Here is a 19,612-nt window from a genome sequence, read left to right on the forward strand (position 1 = left end):
TGAATTGAAAGATAAAAGATTAACCCTGGGCAAAAAGCTTGGTTTTCGGCGGAAATCTACATTGCAAGATGGATTCCCCTAATGCCTATAATCGCAGGCATTCTACCGGGTGTTCATTATTACTGCACTCAGGCTTTTCATCAACGGTAAGTGCCTTAAAATAGAACTGCAAAAGCACAGGTTGAGATGCAAGGAAATTGACTTCAAAACAGGAATTCCCAAGTGTATCTGGAGCTTGTGCCCCTGTGTGGGCAGATGCATGACTGTTTTGTCGCCACAGGAAATGAACCAAAGCCCATCTAACAATGAGCTTTCATCTGCCTTCTGGTTAATCGATGTGCAGGTATTTTGTGTCTGTAGTCTGGATGAAGTGGAGAGGAAATAGTCTGCGCTACACTGTAGCCTTAAATAACTTCTGTCCGTTGTCTTTTCTCATTCTATCTTTTCCCTCCATTTCCTTATCAATGTTTGATGTAATTTCGTGTTCCAGTAAAGCCGTCCGAGAGTTGATATTTTGAAAGAATTGATATTAAGTTGATGCTTTATAATGGTAAGAAGGTCACGGACCTTAGAGACCATTGGGGGAAGAAATAAAGGATTTAAAATTTTTCTTGAAACACATAAGTAGAACAGAACCTTTATTCTCATTCTTCCTATGTACACTTATGGCAAGGAAAGTTTCAATGACTTCCATGGGTAGATACAAAGGAGATGAGGTATAGAAACCTACCTGCTCTATCAGAGCCTCTCTGTCTGTCGCCATCTTGGAAGCTGTCCGATGAAGAAGTGTTCAGCTCTTGTCATCAGTATAAGAAGGGTCGGATGTTACAGATTCAGATGCGGTCTTGGGACAGGCTGTTCTTTGTCTACTTGTAGCACCTGCTCACAGATATAGCTTTTGTTGCTGACTCGAGTAAGTCTCTTATTTCCTGTGATTTTACCTCTTATCAAAGTTCTGGTCCTCTTAAGATCCTGTTGCTTCAACTTCACAATAATTTGGGGCCCTCGAGACACTATTATAAAATATCGGATCCTCCTGGTCCCGGGCTAATTAAACTCTGATGAAAGTTTTGTCTGTACAAGTGTTAAACCATTGCAGGCACCCGTAAATATGTCAGTTTGGGAATTTACGGAAACCAAAATTTTTTAAAAAGTCAAGAAACATTCACTCTTTGCTAACTCATACTACGCACAAACTTCATGCCCCCTCCTACAAAAACTCATGGACAAAAAGACAGAAGACAGCTCTAACATTATAAGGCTTTGACGTTAAGGTCATGCAGAGAATGGAAGGTTCATGTAATCTGATTTAATTCTGTCACTCCTTCTCCTCGAAATGGTACGATGGCGAAAAAACGGCGATTTTTTCTGATGTCAACTTGGGGAAAAACGTTTCACAGAAGAAAGCAGGTAAAGTTGAACTGCTAATTTCGCGGGAATACTTCCACGTGTACTCAAAGGCAAAGACTTCTTTAATGAGAGGGCAAAAACACTGCCTACGTTCGTGAAGTTCTTAAAAGAAAGGTTGCGATCTTCCTAAAGTCAGCATTTCCGAGACTGCAACGCCGTTGATTGCAAAGCAAAAAGTTCAAAAGGGAACTTGAGGAGTTGTCTCCAGTTTTTTCTTCTTCCCTCTCCTTCTTCACTTCTTTCTTTCTTTCTTGCTTTTGAGTGTAGGGGTGTATGCAGCCTTTGAAAGCAGAAATTCGTAAAAATCTTTCTTAACTTTATAATTGCTCCTTACGGAAGTTTGACACAGCTTGGCAGTAAAAAGAACCCTTTCCCAACTTATTTGAGAGACTTTGATACTTTAAGGAACGCTAAGTGAAAAACTATTTTAAAAAGTGAGGTGTATTTTTAAAATAATTTTTCAACTTTGTAGAGACCCCTTCCTTGTCTTCAAGGTTTTTAAATACTGCAAGAGAGAGCGCATGAATTAGTAATTACTTATCTTCCCTCTGAACTCCTGAAATCTTGTCAGTCCTGTCCATTCTTGAATGCAATGTTCTCGTGTCTGCATTTCCCTCTACCTCCAGGTGCTATGTGATTATTACACATGATCCGCTTACATGCATCCCCTATGTCTGTTCAGGTTTAATGTCAGCCTGATAATCTCACCTCAAAGGTTCGTATGTTCTGCCTACATGCACGTACAGTCTTTGTCGGCAAAAAATTAATGCTTAGAAGTTCTCTTCAGATGATAGAACAGGAGTCCCTGTTATTTCTCCCACAGGACCTTCAGTTCAAGATAAAACTCGTCTGATGTTGTTTCAATAACCCAGCTGTATATAACATAATATATTTAATATCTTTGCTGGCTACACCCCACTGAGCAAGGCTCATGACTGTGTATATATGGAGTGATCGCTCTTTGAAACAGAATACTAATTAGCAGAGATTGCCACTTGCAATTTGTTGTGATATGACAATATTACAACGTGCAGCTAGAAATTTGTTGTGAAATAATGCTCGTGTACACTTTATCTCACTGAGCACATTCAATGATATTGTAGATAAATTAAAAAAATACTTTTGACGTTCAAGCAGCTGATCTACCTTGTTTTCGTTGTATTAAGGCAATAACATATATGTTATGAAAGATATATATATAATATATTATAAATTATATATATATAATGGACACACTCTGAGATGCTGTGTAGTGTCAGCAAGGATCACGAGCAAAGAATCAGATAAAACGAAAAAAGACGATGGAGATGTCGTATAGTGAGAAAGCGGAGGGACATATTCATAAGCCGAATGAATTCCGAAAATGTTTTTCACATAAAAAGTTGGGACTCAATCATGTGCCCAGGGGAAGGCGCTAGTTTGCGTGACATCATAGATCAGCTTGGACACGAGAAGCAGCCATTCTGAGCACCCACAATCCCCTGTTTCTATTTTTGGTGTCCCCGGATTTAATACACTGTGGCTACTTAAGCTTGACACCCAGCGCCGTAAAGGAAGGAGGAAAATCGTCTGCTCATAACAGTCGAAATAAAACAGGATATGGGAGGATTTGGCCGATGACGGTTGCAAATTCTTGCCGAAGGAACTCAAAGTTTCTGGAAGAAGATGCATAAGTTTACAGAGGGCATACAAGTCTTAATAACATTCTTGGCATTACGGGTTTTCTCCAGGCATCGGCTGGTATTGAATGGTAAGTCCGTGTTTTCAAGGCAGGTAACTGCGTGCACACAGCCAATCACGACATGACATATATTTCTCTAAATAATTTACAACCACACAGAACAAGCCGTTATATAGGAAATCAAATAAAAAAATCCTCGTCATGGCAAAGATCAAGATCAGAAAGAAAGATAGTTTAAGAGAAACAAACAAGGTGTATAGTGGTCTGCAGATGGGACTCCAGAGCTTTTAATTTCACGTGCAACTGTCAAAAGTTCGATGATACCCGACTGTTATCACCAGCATTTACGGAATCACAGTGAGTGGACAGACGTGACCTTTCATTGTGAACTGAGACGCGAGTGAAAGTGGAGTGTGGAGAGGTACGGTTAATGATGTGTCGGCACAGTATGTACCCCTCATCCCTCAACAAAAAAGTCCACCCAGCCCACGGAGGCTGATGGCAACGATGCGCCTGGCTGTGCCAGTCACCTGTGCTGACTAGGAAAGAGTTATCGAACGCGATAGCAACCATTTTCCCTGGTTTAGGGTTTTCCCAGTGGACAACTGCTGCAAATAATTATAGTTGCCTCTAATAAAGAACGCCTGTGAATTCTTACGATGAGACAAGAAGAGCAACCGCAAATGACCTGTTTGGACCAGCTGCTTGGCTTCAGAGTCTGCCACGCTTCGCTGCTTTAAAGCTGCCACATCCTTCATTCACTTAAACCAGATTGGGAGGAAAAGGAGAAATCTGCACAATAAAGCTTAGATACATGGCGGCTTTAGCGAATGCTGAAGTGTTCACGTCGATGGAGTTCAAAGGCAGGATATATATTTGCTTCAGCTGGTAAATGATTTGTAAGGGTGGGCGAAGGAACCAGAACGGAATAACATCCTTCATGCTCATTCGAATTCAAAAGAGGATATTGGTTAATATTTTTATTTTCATTTCTTTTTCTTTTCCTCCGTTCTACAAGTCTGTCTTTTTCACTTTTCTTTCGTAAATACGTATCCGTCTTGCTATACTGCGTATCGATGTAAGAAGCATTTGCCCACCCACCCACATGCATCTGTATCCACATGCACACACATAATGATAAGTAGAGACAGACAGACAAAGGTAGCATGTGGGAGGAATGAAGAGTGAGCAGACGTCGAGATAACATTTTACAACCGATGCGCCCAACCATAATCACGAAACAAGTTGACAAACAGGTGATCAAGCTTTAAGACCAGAAGTAGTACAACTATGTTAAACAGTGCTTTATCAAACAACGTTTATCTATATTTCATGATGGATTATTTCACGACAAGCTGTACATTACCATAGGACCGAAAACCTTTCACTTTGCTAAATAATGAAACACTAACTTCTTAGTCGTGGATTTTTGTTTACTTTCAGCGTACGGATTTACATTCATAACCGAGTTACTGAGCATCGATCTGTATTAGATTATCCTTCTGGTGAAGCCGATCTTCATCCTTAACATCCTTATCTTTATTACTGTTCTTCCATTCGCTTCTGAAGGAAAGATTCTGTGAGACGGATGTTCAATGAAAGCGGACATGCGCAGTGTAAGGACAACATTATCTCACCTCCAGGCCATCCCTTGACACAACATGTGGCGACTTTTCATTCGTGTGACACCCAGTTAGCATGGTTTGGTGCTGAATAATACACACTAGCCCTCCACCTGATAAATTCGTATTAAAATTTATAGCTAATATTATAAATTAGCCTTTTTTTCTGTCTGCTGTGAAAATATAGGAAATATATGGTTGGAGGTTGATGTCTCCATGTTGGACACACGGATATTACACCCTTCAGCTCGTTGTTTGTTTCTGATGTTCACGTGTCTGTTAGGAGAATAGGAGACCGTTATGCACGTGACAGTTTCTGATGTTTTCGCGAGTGTGTCGCACGTGCAGTCCCTTCCACAAACATCCTGGCAGGTTGGAGTGTGTTGCAATAATCCTGAGATGGCTTCCAGCGACACCTGCATTTTTATGACCTAGGGACAGGAAGAGGTGCTTTTTCTTCAAGACGTAAAGAGGTCATTTCGCAGGCCTGGTGTTAGGCAATTAAGTCGAAATCGGGACAGAATGCCACAGATCGAGTGTCTGGAACCAGACCTAAAATGGCGAGCTTGGTGCCTGCGTTTACGCAAATGATGCAGGCTTTGACTGGCTGATACAAGAGCCCCGAAGGACAGGCAATTACTCCCGTGTTCTCGTTTTCACTTCTTACCTTCTAACCGGTCCTTTCATTGGAAAATGTGGACAACAAAATGTCGTTGAACTGATTGAAGGTGTGTTCATACTATGAATGTTCACGCCATTGGGTATGAAGAACTCTAAAACCTTAACTTTATTCTGCTTAGGAATTTAAAAACCTTGTCCAAATTTTATTGATTGTCCTGATTATAATCTCATTTTTAATGCTTATCCTGATGTAGTTTAACATTCACGCTAATTAATTAGTCAGATAACAAAGTCTTCCTCGGTAATAAAATATGATTATGACAGTTAAATTCAGTAGAAATTTATGGAATACACAAAGTAGCACCACATACATCAATGTAAATGACATTTTACATACATTGGAAACAACACTTGCATCAATAATGAAACAAAGAAAAGATCCCCCGTGGAGAGGTGAATGGTCCTGTACCAAGCCATGGGTGTTAAAGTAAGTACCATCTGGAGGCTCATGGCCATGCACTAATGTCTCTGTTCTTATCCGTTGACTTGATATACGTGGCAGTAAAAGCATCCAAGAGGAGGATCGAACTGTTGGATGCGACAAGCTTTGACACAGAGGAAGGAGTTAAATAAGACGCAGACGGGGATTAGGCGGAGAAATATGTCCGAATTAAGTCTTTTGAAGAAAATATTTGCATGCATAGTAGACTTTACGTGAAGTGGACAGAGCTCAGTTAAACAACTGGACCAAGAAATATTGTCACTTTAATCCGTTCTTTCATTCTCTTCCACTTTCTCTCTTTCCGTCAAACATAATCTTTCTTCCTCTTACACAGAGTCAGATGCATACAGACATATCGTGCGTGTATGTGTGTCTTGTGTGTGTGTACTACTTATTATTGAATATTATTATAATAAATAAAACTACTCACATACGACTAATCATCCACTGTTTATTATCATAATGCCGAAACGTTTATACAGACAAATTTGAAGGACAGAGTTCGAAACTTTCCAGTCTGACTCTATAAATCCATGACACCCTCCTCAGTCAGCGAATGCCACCATTAAGCATGTTTATATGAAAGAGAAACAACCTGGGTGCAAACTTTCTTAAAAAAAAGCATGCTGTGGGTATGTGCCTTCAGCCACACTGCCTCATTCGGTCGTTAACCGGTTGGGTTGTGAGGCCCAATGGATGAAAATTTCCTCTTTGCCGCTCACTAACCTGAAATGGCCAAGAGCTAGCGATGCGGCATCTTCCCAACCGAATTAAGATCCGCATCGAAGATGTACTGCTTAGTTGATGTGTGGGGTGCTTTTGGCCTAATGGATGCAGCTAAGTCAGGAGGTATTGAGATAATATTGAAGACTTTAGACTCATTTTCCACGTTGCAAGACGGTATAATGGCCAAAAGAAATAAATCGACAAGATTATTCGAAGTAAAAAGCAAATGCCTAAAGGTTTTCGAAGGTACAGGCGATATAAAAATACAGACCTCTGACAATTTTGACTTGATGAGAGATAAGAAAAAAAAAATCTTTGTAACATTTGATAAAACGAGAACATAAATTTGAGTGTTATATATGTTCAATTTCGAAGAAAGCAAAGGGCACGAAGGATTTTTTTTAAATTATCGTGTTTATAATTTAAGACTTGCGAGGATTATGTAAGTAATGATGTAGTTTATATTCATTTTTTTGTTTTTTTATATATGTAAGCAACAACATTTCTATATAAAAGTTTGAAAAAAAGTGTTATTTTTATTTTAGCAAACCCGCGAATTATTCAGACAAAGAAGTGGAGGTTTCTGAAACAGCACAAATTGACAGAAAAGCCATGTCCTTGGCTAGACTGGGATTAAACCTTGTTTTCGTCCTCGTATCTTGACAACCCAAGAACAGACAACTCTGAATTTTCCAGTCATCGTGAAAGACCCGTCAGATGACTCCCGCAAGATTTACTGTATCCACTACGAGCCTCTTAGGGAGCGAGGGAGCAGAGTAGCATTTCTTGAAAGGAAGAGGATGAAAGGATGGGAAGGCGAGAGAAGGAAGGGGTAGGGGTAGGAGGAGTGTATGCAAGGTTGCCTCTCGCGGATAAGAGGTGCAGTGATTACCGCCTGTGACATTTTAAGCAACTTGCACAGTTTCGAGATGTTGATTTAGTCGACAGAGGCGATAAACAGTGGGGTGGAGGGATGAAGGAGAAAGGTGGAGGTGTAGGAGTAAGAGCCGGACTCTTGTTGTGTGCGGTGTTATTACTGACAGCCATAAAAGCACATCGGGAGTATCAGGCCATTGTTAAGACCACCCGCATTTCAAATACATTACGACATACAACAGCATTCCGGATTCTCCAAAAATCGGAGCAGTATTTTTCTAAGAAATACTGAATAAACATACCTATTTTCGAATACCCTAGTTTTTTTTTTCAAACGAAGTAGTTAAGTTCCAAGTATGTTTCGAACCTTACTAGGATTCATACATCTGAAGAAGCAGACATGCTGGATGTACTTTTCCTTCTTTTTTATTCAGACTCATTTGCAATTATTTTGCTCTTAGCATCAGCTGTGGTCTTACCGTGTCCAACATTCCTTCATTGAAAATGTTTATTGTGAGACACCCACGATTGTGCATTAATAATGTTGCGAACACCTGCACAGGTGTTCAACGAAGAAACAGAATCAATTTCTTTGAAGTGCATCTGTTGTAATTTTCTGTAGGAAATTGAGACACGAAGCCACACACATACTCCTGTCTGCTCGTCAACGAACACCAGGCTTGGCTGGCAGTCATAAAAGACGAGGCACCTGGCGCTAACAACGGTTCCTTCTGGAAACTTAAAAAAGAAAACAGTTATAATGCACCTAAGAATACAACAACGACAGAACATAGAAGTGTTGCATCCAAAGCTAGCAAGATAAGCAGGCGATCCTATTTCCACAACACTTTGTTGTTGTTGATGTTTGTGGCAGATGGAGATTTTTATGGACATTGATACCTTCTATCTCGCTTTGAAGAATAAACATTTGTCCTCGCTGGAAGGTTCTTTTTTCAACCAAAATAACCGTGGGAGTTAAGAAGCTGTAATTTTGCGAATGCTTCCTGCCCTGTATCTTGTACATCTTCAACAGCAATGTTATTTTTGCTTTGAAACAAGGAAATCTGCTGAAATTTTTTTTCAAGAAGAGATGTTTGTCGCCAAGACATAAATCAATGTGCTTACCGTATGTTTAGACGAAGCCTTCGTAAAATTTGCTCCTGAAAACAACGACCAATGGGATGGGTGTAACGGAGATAAAAAGATAAAAAAGAAGCATTTTATGGATTGGCCTTGGTTTTCTGATGGAAGATTCGTCAGCAGTCAGCCGCTGGTAATGATTTACAATGTCAGGACCGCTCAGCTTTTACCGTCGTCGGCAACCTTTACATGGATGAAAAACTCGTCTCCATGCTCTGGGCGCTAGTTGCACCCGGTGATTATAATGTTGGTGGTTCGTGAATGCCTGCCGTGCAAGAAGTTAGATGGTGAACATCTGCCGTTTATTGGAGCAGACGTTAAGGGTAGGTTGTGGCCTTGCCTTCGCCTCAATAATGAAAGAATGTGAATATTTCCGTGCCTGCAGGTGTGCATACCCATCAAAAATGCATCGGGGACAGTCTTGAAGGTGCACACAAGTCAAACAAGCCAGTGAATACCCACAGGCACACACACACACACGTACAGACGTATTCAAAGCAGCAAACATACTAGTTACAAATCTACAACTTTCTTTCGTTTGTATATACTCTCTACACAGAATGACACGATAGTTAGTCTACCCTACTTAAACTTGACACTAGGTAATTTTTTTTTCTCTTGCACTTATGTCCACCTTCAAAATGAGTCAAGATGTTTTTATTGTTTCTTGTTTCTCCTTCAAGGAAACATTACAGCTCGTGTAACACCATTACAGCATTTTATTAATTCTGTGAATGCGGTGAGAGGATAGCTGAACAGAAACCAGTTCTCCCTAAATTCTGAAATATTTTACATGAAAAAACTGGGACGACACCTTGAAGTACACAGCCAGGCTGTAAAGGCGGCGGTTAATCCGTGTCTATGCTAGCAGCTACTAGGATTACAGTTTTTGTTTCATGGTGATAGGAAACAAGTTTTGGCTTGCCATGGATTCCTCGTTGGATCCTTAACTTCACTTGAACGATTTTTTTCTTTCTATGGGATAATTGTCTTAAGAGATCGTATTCTACCATTTCCAACACTGCATGAAAACATGAGTGCGCACAGATTACGACCAGGTTTTACCATGTGCATGCCAATGATTTCAAAAGTTTAAGCATGCGCACGAAAGGCACATCTCTGGACAGTATGAACCAAACAACCCACAGTAATCAGATAATAAAGTAAGGTCCTACAGACGCTTTTATGTATGTCAGTATACGAAGAGTCCTTATCCAAAGTGGCCATTAACATCGCAGGTTGCCTCGTCTATTGGCCATCAGATGTCTAAGCTCTCCTCGGACGTCTGGATAACGGCTGGCGCAAGCTGCGCGCCACATCAAACATTGAAGATGGACATAGTGGGGTAGAGGAAAGTAGTGGGGTAGAATAAAGTGATGTTCCATAGTAGCACAGCAAACTCCTGTAGAACGTAGTTTAATGCTTGAACCACTCACTTTTTGGTGAAGCTCACTGGGAAAGAAACATTGGTTGTCAGGTGTTGAATAATGCAAGGTAAACTCTATGGCACCGCGCGGCTGGACACCTGAGTTTTCCATACACGATGTTGATGCTTTAGCAGTCTGGTAAAGACAAAGAATCCCACTATCCTGAGATTGCTGAAGAGAATGGTTTACTTAGACACGGACTGAAGATACTGAGTCTTTTCACGAGCTTTACTGGTGGAATGCAAATACTTTGGGCAACATAATTGCAATGATTTGAGTCTGGTATCTGTAACTTGAGAGTGTAAACCATGGTCTCTTTAAAAATCACTGCTATACTGTATTTACCTAATTGATATATTAGCAATATCATATATTCATAAATACATTACAATTTTAAGTGCATACACTTCCTTTAAAAGTGTTAGTTCCTTGTATACAATAATTCATAAACCTAGGTGAAATGGTATTTTCTCATTTTAGAAAGATTCAAGTAATGTGTTAATAAAATAATATAGCACCACATATTATACCATAATATGGCATTACTGCAGTCTGTAGGAGTTTGCAGCAAATCTACCCCTCTCTTTTTCCTTTCTTTGTTTTTACTTTTTATGCTTGTTATCGTCAGTGTCGTCACTGTTATTTATACTGACCATGTTTCTGACTTCCTTGTATTCTTCAGTCTCAAGCCCTGAACCAATCTTCCCTTATTTTGTTGCGTTCCTTGGTCCTGTAAAGCTTCATGATGACTCTTATACAGCTGTAAAACTCTACTTTACCGAGGCTTTCAGCCTGCATCTTAATGGAGAAGGAACTGACCATAGTTTTAACCATCTGAAGACAGTCTTGAAAGTCTGTCACAGACAGAGAGAGAGGACACAACTTAAAAACACACTCAGACAGGTTAACAAGCTAAACAACAGTAGGCAATGAAGAAATCTCGAATCCATAGCTCGTAAGCAGTTCTGTCTCATCTTGTCCAGTAAGACGAGTCACGAACGCCTTCCAAGAAAATGATTTAAGATGTTAAGAAGGAGGACGCCGTCAGAACTTCAGCGAGCACGCAACCAGATTCTTCCACTAAGCATCTGCTAGCGCCCGACTTTTAAAAACACTGGGAAAAGGGGGAAAAACAAGAGATAAGAAAAGAAAACATGTTGGCGATGTCTTTCTTAAGCACTGGGATACATGTTTAGTCTACAGTGGAGAAGAAATGAGGTCCGCCCAGGCCATATTGCCGATGTTTGCTTTACCTTGGAATCTTGATACAACTGTTCAACCGAATACAATGGAAGCCTCCCTGACGGAGCGGGTCCACGAACAAAACTGGTTGGGAGCCCGGCGATATACTGGCTTGATGCTTGTGTGTGTGTGTGTTTCTTGTCTGTTACTCAGCTGTTGGGAAGTCACGACCTTGTTGTTGTTGTTGTCAGACTGTCTTTCAGGGGCCGTAGCCAGAAATACACCAGAACCTCCGAGTTTGTTTTACCTCAGCTCAGTAGTTACAACCCGAGCAACTCTCCGTAGCTACTGCTGAAAATTAGAGACCGAAACTCTTCTCTGCTCCATTTTCTATTTCCAGGACACGGCACCAACGCATTCATTGACATCTCAAATATGTAAAAAAAAATGCAGCTTATTCATCGGCTAGGGCAGTCTCAGTTATACTCCCAATCCCACTTTCAGGTAAATAAATGTTACAAATTATTCTAAAATCTAGTGTAGTTTAGCGTGTTAATAAAAAATATACAAATAATGATATTTATGTAAATATTTCTTAAATTTTTTCAGTTTGGAAAATAATAAGAGATCTTACAAACTGCAGGGGAGGTAATCAGAATCCAAGCCGGACGACCATTGCTAACTCTGTTTTCAACTTTCTGCGATCTTTTAATGTGCTTTTTTTTATAATCATCGATATCAAAAACGACAATGAGCCTGGAATCCGTTAAGAGACGAACGTCATTTATTTTTGTTTATGTAATCGACTTGAGCGCCAAGTGCTTACAGGCACATTGTTTTGAAAATTCCTTGGCCAAAAGAAGTTAAATTTGTGTTTTTGTTTCCGATCTGCTCCATTACATCCAGACATACAGACAAAAGAATTCGCGCGTAAAACAACACAAACCATACTCCGCGAACCACACGCGCAAAAACATTGATATAGGTGCTCCCACGATCTAATAAAAAGGATAACAACTTTGTTATGTCTCCTTCATGTCCCTCGACTACCTTCTCCGTCTTTTTCTCTCTGTCTGTCGCTGCCTGCGTCTCTTCTAGAGTGTGTGAAGCGGTCCAGGCGAGTTTGTTCTTGTCGGTGTTTCCTCTCAAGACGAATTCTTGACCACGTCCCAGAGTTCCAGACGATTTCTGACAGGTGCCTACCGCACGCACCGTCACTCAGACCCTGGCAAGCAAGGGACGCCATATCTGCCGCCAGGCGGCGCGACGTAAGTGTTTCTCTCACGAGACGTGGGGTTAAATTTTCACCCTAAACGAATCCTCTGACTCTTGTGAAAGTTTTTGAAAGTGGTGAAACTTTCTGCAGTTTCCAGATTTTGGCCAGTACAGCAGGGTTGAGGTTTGAAAGTCTGGACCTTGTCTTGGAGTGTGCTTCACCGAGGTCGGGAAGACGTTAATCAGATCCTCACTCCTGACCACAGAACCTCTTGCTGTCCATTCTTCTTCTAGCTGTTTCCTTTCACTTCACTTAGCTGGTCTGTGGTTCAGAGTTGAAGCACAAAGTCTAGTCTTTGGAACATAAAACACACACATCTTGCTTCAATTTTTTTTTAATTAATAGAACTGTCTCTGGTAGAGAGTACGGACATTCCATGACAATGCATTCATTCTTCTCTCTCTTCCTTCTCGCGCGCAAACACACATGAACTTGACAAGTGCACATCACAAAATATTAAATTTAAATAAGCCTGAAATATATCGACACAAAGACAGTTATTGTTTCTTGATGAATTCTCTCAGGGTCCTTCTCCATAGATATTCAACGTTATGTGCTTTTAAACACCACATCCTGTGCTTAGTCGAACATCACGAGCTTCTATAATTCTTTGTGTCTCAATTTCCGCTTTAAGAAGCTTTGAATGAAAAATTCATTTTATCGACAACCTGTCTTGCGCTATCTCGCAAGACTATGCAAGTACAGAAATTTGAGGGAAGGCACCCGGCATGTTTGCAGGTTTAGCTGTCTGCATGCACTCAGTTTTTTGTGAGAGTGACGTGTCTGAACATTTATTTCCATTTTTTATTCTTTTGTGCTAAGCTTTTATGAGAACTTATCGTTACATGACCTCTGACTAGCAGCTACCTTTATTCTTTCCCAAAGATTACCCTATAAGAAAGTTTTGTTTCTCTAAAGTGCTTGAGGGTACGCGAAGGAACTTTATAAGGGTAGAGGTCAAAGCTGTGGAGAAATTCTTGCAGTCTGTTCCTGAATTTGTTTATTATTCGGCGTCGCTCTCTAGAAATATCATCTGGTGTTATGTGGTCTTACACAGCTCATGAATTTATATAGGTAACCGCTCCTCCGTTTATCAGAAAGCTGCTTTGCTGAGAGAGGACTTTCTTGAAGTCTTTACTTTAAAATTCGTTTTGGCGAGAGATAATTTTAAAGTTTTACTTTCGGTTTGCTCTTACAAAGAAATTTTACTCATTTTAATTGTGTTATCTGTGTTATTTGGGTTTTCGAGTTCCTTGAACGGAACTGGCGATCGTGGATCATGCCAGCAAGACGCAACACGTCACGTGCGTCCAGTCAGAGGCTTCATCTAGATGTCACGTGCCTTCAATCAGACGATTAATCTACATGTCATATACGACTGTGTGGAGAGACAAGGCAGCGAACAATCGATTACATCAAAAGACTTCCTTCTTGATGTTTCTGAGGAAGTATGCGAAGATGGGGAGTTCCTGGGAAAAGTAAATGGCCGGCTTTGGGTGACGCACCCGGACTAACGCGTTTTACTTACAGAGGATTTCCGCGCAGATGGCTTGTTTGAACGCATTTGGTCCGTGTACTTATAAGCTTAATGAAAGTGTCGTTTGGGTGTCGCAGACCGTAACTTGTGGAGCTTGTCATGTCTGCGAAGACGAGTTAGGAAGCAGAAGAGGTCTTGGAGATGGATGGAGTAGTGAAAGAAAAATGTCGATAAAGCATTGTAACCTCCGTCCAGCATCTGACATTGTTTTTACCGTTCTTTTAATAAATAATTGTCTAAATTTATTTTTTTGTTTCTTCATTCTTGTCCTTGTCCTGCTTTGTCTTTATCTTCTGTTTCTCTCCTTCTCTTCTCATTTTTTCCTCCTTCTCTCTCTTTTTGCGGTTCAGCCGCCTTCCACCGTATTTCAAAATAATATTTAAATACTGTATTATTTCAAACAGTTGTCGCTGACCAGCTAAGAGAGTTGTCTCTCAAAATCTCCTCGTGGTGTTTTAGTTATTCTGTCACTTGACGGCCAAATTACCAAATGTCATCTCAGACACGGAGGTAGATATGCTGCGCTAGAGTGGTCTCCCTTGTTCCGTCTGGAGACAAGCATCCTTCATCGCATTCCTCTCGCTATATTTGGGACGTCCATATACTTATTCCGTTCACTTAAGCTAATTCTTCTTTACGCGGAGGCACTGGACTGGTTTTATTTCTCGCGGAGATCTCGTAGGCAACAGACGTTTTCTATCAGATCCCGCGAGAAGTGCAGGCGACATGTAGATGCTGAGGTCCGAGACAAGGACTTCAAGAGCTGTTATCAGGAAAGCACGGGTAGTATGAAAAATACTTCTTCTGACTGGAATTCAGCAGTGGGCTTAAAATATACATAAATTAAAAAAAAAATGATTTTTTTTCTTGTTGGCTTTGTTGATGCTGAGAAATGTCTACGCCCTTGTTGACATTTTAAAAACCAGACTGCAGAGTTAACAGTGTAAAGTGATAGAGAGTGGTCGAGAGGGAATATATAGTATCTTTCAGTGGAGATGTACATTTTTTAGTCTAAAGGTTTACACATAGCACCGTCTGTCAGGAAATTCCTTTTCCATTTACCTACAACAAGTACAAGAAACACAATCTTAAGAGGATAAGAGCCACCATCTTCTCTGCGACTACACACTACTGCATGCTCACACACTTCTAACAAACGGGTCACCCGTTAAAACAGTTAAATGTTTAATTTCGTGAGAATTGTGTTTCTAATGACTGGATGAGAGTCAGTGAAAAACATTGCTTTAAATGATGATGATTGATGATTGATGATGATTGAGGAGGATTGAGGAGGATTGAAGAGGATTGAGGATGAGGATGGATGGATGAGGATGGATGGATGATGATGGATGGATGATGGATGATGATGATTTTAATAAGACACCCATTCACCAGTTACTAGGAGCACTCGTTCAGTCATGCACATCCTTCATAAAATTCTTCGTAAACCCTACAATTCAAGCATGAAAACCAGTACTTAGACACATCCGGTCAAACAAAAAGAGATTGATCAGAGACACGTGTTGAAGAGAGATTCGACAGCGTTCACCGCCTTCTGTTCTAAAGATTCACGGTTACCAACATCACAATGCCGAGAAAAATGTCAAACTCACGACCTTAAACTTTCGTGCAGAGACGCCCAGATCACGTGGTGTCTTGACAGCATCAGTTCCATCATGCGCAGTCGTGACCTCTGCATTTCTGTGCATGTTGATGCTTTTGTACATGTGCGTCTCAAAAACAGACGAGGACAGTCATCCAGATGTTGAAAAATGTATCTTACATTCAGCTTAACCTACGTGGCACAGAAATTATCCCGCTTCAAGTGATGCATGCTGATAAAAATGTCCGAGGATCAAATGTCCGTTATACCTAACTCACCCTCTGTCAGTCTTTATGCATTCATCGCTTAATTTTTTTTTTCTCCGCTTTTTCATCCTCATTTTTGTATCTTTACGAATTTGTCGGTTGATGTTGTTCCCTACGTGTGACTTTGATCCTAGGTCACGACCTTTAGCCAAATATCAGCTTTTGTCCCTCCTTCACTCTATGTCTGTTTCTCTATTTTCCCTCGTTGATCATTTCGGCGATTACAATTCATTTTACGACACCTGAATGCCGAGGTATTGCCGAGCGCCGAACTCATCAAGCAAAAATATTGCCTATTTATCTGTTTCCCAATGTTTGCTCCTGAGGTTTCAGTCAACAATGCCGTCCTGACCAACAATATCTGCTGCTTTTCTTGTCGTTTATACCTCCTCATGTTTCAGTAATCTGTGTGCGATACAAATGTCAAGACCAGGTCAATCCCAACATCATTTGTACATCCGCAGATGACACAACTTCGTTGAAAGAGGTTAACGGCATCCGCACGATTCTCACACCATCTGACAAAGACGAATGTTTTGAAGTGATGTCTGATAAAAGAAAAAAGTTACGGAGTCGCTCTGCTCTAATGCACAAGTTATTTGAAATCGAAACATAAATCGAAGTTTGGGGAAAATGATTTACTTGCGAACATGCTGATCAGGTTGATATGAGAAATCTCGAGTTAGGTCTCGAGGTTTAGAGCCATAACTCAATTGAGTTCAAAGAAAAAGAAGTCGTAAATCTGAAAAAAAGGTTCCAAATAACAAGAAAAAAATTGTAGGAAAAATCTATTTGGCAAATATCACTTTATAAAAGTATGGAGAGTGCGACAAAATGATAGTTACGAATTATAAAAAAAAAAAGAAGATAGCTATTTAATAGACATGAAAAGAAAAACATAAACACATAAACGAACAACCGAAAATCATATTGTACAACCTTCAGTTTTTTTTGTGTTTTTTGTCTGTCCTTTGTTTGCAAAGAACATTATAAATACGTGACTACACTTCCAAACTCGGAAAAGGTGGAAAGCAGCTGATAAGGCTAGACTTGTCAACTTGCACCCAGCGCCCCCTGGTGGTGTGGGTGTTTGTGTGACCGAGGTGGAGAATCCACCCGCAAGACACCGTGCTAGGCAAATATGTTGTGTGTCTGTTAAGAGAACATATAAAGTGCAAGTCGCACAGTCTGACCGCAAAAAAAAACGAAGTCACATTGTCATGGGACTTCATACATGAAATCGTCATCATTTTTCGACTTTGTAATAGATGTTGCCTGATGATTTGCGCTCCGACAAGTGAGTCGTGTCAAAGATAATACATCTCTGCCTCTCTTTTGCATGTGATACTAGTAATCTCCGCTTCTGGTTTGAAAGCGTTTAGAATGCAATCTGCATATCATGTTTCTAAAACGAAAAACTGTTCTAAAAAGCACATTTAGAAACTTTTTACAAAAGCCGTTCGTCTGCCATTAAGATGCGTTGGGCAATCGCATGCGAAAACTTGAAGGGAACGAACGTCTATTTTATACTGTTTCATCTCATTTAAAAGACTTTTAAATTCAACAATTAAGCTGTGCACTGTTTCTGATATATATATATAAACTGATTAAATACAGATATAATATAAAAGTATTAAAAATTAGAAGTGATGTTGCGCAATGGATGTAGAACGGTCGAAGTTTGAATTTTGAACCAACATGATCACGCACTTCCCTTGACAAAGATAATGCTAAAATAAATTCTAATGTAGAGGTTTGATGTGGACTGTCGTTTCTCAGAAATCTGATTTATGTAAAATGCCTTCAAAATCCGATTAGAAATAGTTAATTTCTATCCTTGTCAAAAAGCTAAAGCTTTTTTTTTTAAAGTATGCTGTTGCAAGAGACTGTATGTATTGTAAAAAGTGGATATCGTGATTGCAGATGAATGATTATTTTTCTTAAGAAACATAATTCTGTCAGAGAGATCGTGAGCTCTAAATAAGGTAAAAATGTAGCGATGTAAAAGACATTATCAATCATCTTTATTCTCGATACTTAACAACAATTAATGCAAGATTTTGACAGTGCATCCCCCTTAAACTGACCTGTCCAAGAACGATAGCAAGAGGTTAACTAACCCTCACAAAACTCCACTCTATAGGCATGCCTGCCAGTCTGTTTACCGACCACCTTGCAAGACCATGTTCGTCAGGTTAAATGAGAAACTTTTTGGATAGGGCTGTTTTTGGCCACAAGGCCACCTGTCCCTATTGGGTTAAAAGCAAGCAGGGTAAGACAGCTAAATAAATAGGTCTCGTCATGAATACAAATGAGACACCTCTTGGTGCAGAGTTTTTCTCTACAGTAAAAGAAATCCAACGAAAACTGGTCTCACAAATTTTCTTTGCTTCCCGCAACACGCAAATGCCTTCGAAGATGATTATCTGCTGGGCTCTATTATCAGCCTTTACCATCTTTTGTTTTCAGTGGGAGGAAGTGTTATTAATGTAATGGCACTGGTCGATCTACCGTGCGAGATCACCAAGTTTTATGTCGATAAGTTAAAGCGAAGGTAGAGAAATAATAAGTTAGCATATGTTCTTTCAGTGTGTGCATGTATTCCGTTGTGTGTGTGAGCTTCATCAATTAATAAAATCACTAGTAAGTTATTGAATTACACATGACATATTGAATCCAACATCATAGATAGCGAATCGAAAAAACAGACTTAATTCCGATTAAGACACAGCAGAGGGATTGCGATTTTATAACCACTTCCAAAATGAGATGAGTTCAGATGGCGGAGAGAAAGTTAAGGGTTAGGGTTAAGAAATGAGTTAAAGATAGCAGTCTTCGAATAAAAGGCTTGTTTGTTAAACCACCAAGTTAAGCCTCGAATTTTTTTCATGCTAGCAGGACGACATGTTGCTGCCCGAAGATCTCTCTTTGCTGACAGGCTGTCAGCGCTCATCCTACTTGCAGTCCAGATGATAGGACATTGGGGCTGAGGGAAAGAAGAATAAGGCTCTTTAGATGGTTTTTAGTGAACGAGAGATATATTTTCCGCTATTTCTCTCTCTATGGCCTACACTGAATAAAGTCAGTCTCTCTCTCTCTCACACACACAGAACAGGCAAGATGAATGATGAAACAATGTACAAATTTGTTTTCAATTTTAGTTGAGTCAAATATAATAATAGATAAGGTTCAATCTAGTATAAGACAGAAAACAAGCACGAACCAAACAATGTCGATTTACTTATTTCTCAATCCAAACCCCTTCCAAACCTCAGCACCTACACTGTTGCATCGCCACGCTCTGTCGGTGAAAGGAGATTAGAACTACAGACCACACAGATGTGCAGTCAGCATGGGATCAAACCCAGTGGGGAGCTGAATTATTTTTATGTAAAATATCAAGATATTAAGTATTCGTTAGTGTTATCTCAACAAGCTGTCTCAGCACATTAAAAAAGTTGCGTGCTTTGCTTACAAACAGCTGTGACAGGCCGGAGGATATAATGTAGCGCCTGAATGACCCAGCATACTGCGGTGAGGAGAAATAAAAATTCTCATAACACCCTCAGACTGGTGTTCAGATAAGCTTTCGTTACTTCCTACATGCAGCATCATAACCAGGCGAACAAAGCAGGCTGGAGGAGGATGGAGGGGTAGGTGGGGTAGGGGTGGCGGTGGATACAGCACGTTCCTACATCGACCCAGGGACACGTGGGCATCAGTCCTCGCAAAGCACGTGCTTT

This window comes from Pomacea canaliculata, linkage group LG9 (genome assembly GCF_003073045.1).
Source record: "Pomacea canaliculata isolate SZHN2017 linkage group LG9, ASM307304v1, whole genome shotgun sequence".
NCBI lineage: Eukaryota > Metazoa > Mollusca > Gastropoda > Architaenioglossa > Ampullariidae > Pomacea > Pomacea canaliculata.